Source organism: Haplochromis burtoni, unplaced genomic scaffold, assembly GCF_018398535.1.
Source record: "Haplochromis burtoni strain Fernald_Lab_line unplaced genomic scaffold, NCSU_Asbu1 Contig_34, whole genome shotgun sequence".
Taxonomy (NCBI): Eukaryota; Metazoa; Chordata; class Actinopteri; order Cichliformes; family Cichlidae; genus Haplochromis; species Haplochromis burtoni.
Genome location: NW_024582395.1, coordinates 2,395,317 through 2,396,713, shown reverse-complemented (window position 1 = coordinate 2,396,713; position 1,397 = coordinate 2,395,317).

Below are 1,397 nucleotides of genomic sequence, written 5' to 3'. Positions count from 1 at the left end.
GGGCTAACGCATCATCACAAATAAATTTTCATAACAGGCGAGTGTGTATTTATTTACATTTACATAAGCAACCGCTGTCACACTGATATGTACTATGACTGCAACATACAGTTCATGTGGAATGGATCTCATAACCTGCTTGAATTAAAATGGAAACAACATCCTAATAAATTAAATAATGTGTTGTGCATCCAAGAGTGAGTCTACCTTTAAATGTACAGTGCCAGCAAGAAATAAAGACATACAATCAAGATTGTCAAAAGTTGCACAGCTTATCCCAGAATTCAGCCCATCTGGGAATCAAGTAATTACAGCATCAACACGAAGATAAGAATGTTAAACAGTGATGTTAAAATCACTTCTGCTATATGGTTCAGAATGCCGCTGAATAACACAAACTGACGTCCAGAGACTAGAATCATTCCAAAACAGCTAGCTATAAAATAAAAATCCTTAAAATCTATTGGTGAAACAAGAACACCAGCAAAAACATGCTGGAAAACACTAAATGCTTTAGCATTGCTGATGAAATGAAACAGCGATCTTTTACATGGCTAGGCTATGAATGCCAAAATTCCTAAAGTAGCACTTAAATGGATACTCCCAGGAAAGTGAAAGCAAGACAGACTCCCTACCCAATACAGAACGACTGTGTTAAATGTTGTAGCTAGTCAAGTTTGAACAGATACAAAATGCACCATATTTTCTACATAGAAACTTAAAAAACGTTTATAAAAAAACATACATAAAAGCAGAAACGGAATCTAAGTTATATTTAAATACTGTATTTGAGTAATATGTAATTTTACATTCATGTGAAGATATTTAAGCACGTCATGTCTGTACTTGGACTCACCAGTTTCCACACAAGTCATTCCAGTGTTTATCTGAAAGACTCGTGTAGGTTTTGTAACTAAGCCTGCAGGAGACACTGGAGTTTTGTTGTGCTTTATATCACAAAACGGTATAGGTGATTGGGTGTCTATTTGAGGCCTGCTGAGCTGTGTGTTTTACAGCTGGACTGCTGGAGGAGCATCGTTTGTTAAAACTGCCATTGCTGCTGTTGCCTGAGTCCTAATGGCTGCAGCTCACCTGTGGATCATACAGACAGCTGAGAAAGAAACAGAGCCCATTTACAGAGGTAACTGCTATTGTGCTGTTGTCAGCCAATCACTGAATCGGCATGCTACCTGCCGTCTTTGTACTCTAATGGGTGCTGCAGCCTGTTTATTTTCCGAGTATAAACAGAAAAAACAGCAGATATGTATTTTCATCTAAAACTTGAGGCGAACATACTGCTGATCACTAATCTTTCTATATGCAACGTTTGGTGCATCCTGTGTTCAGCTGTTCCTGTCACCTTATAATTGATATCCCAATGTGGATGCTGTAAACAA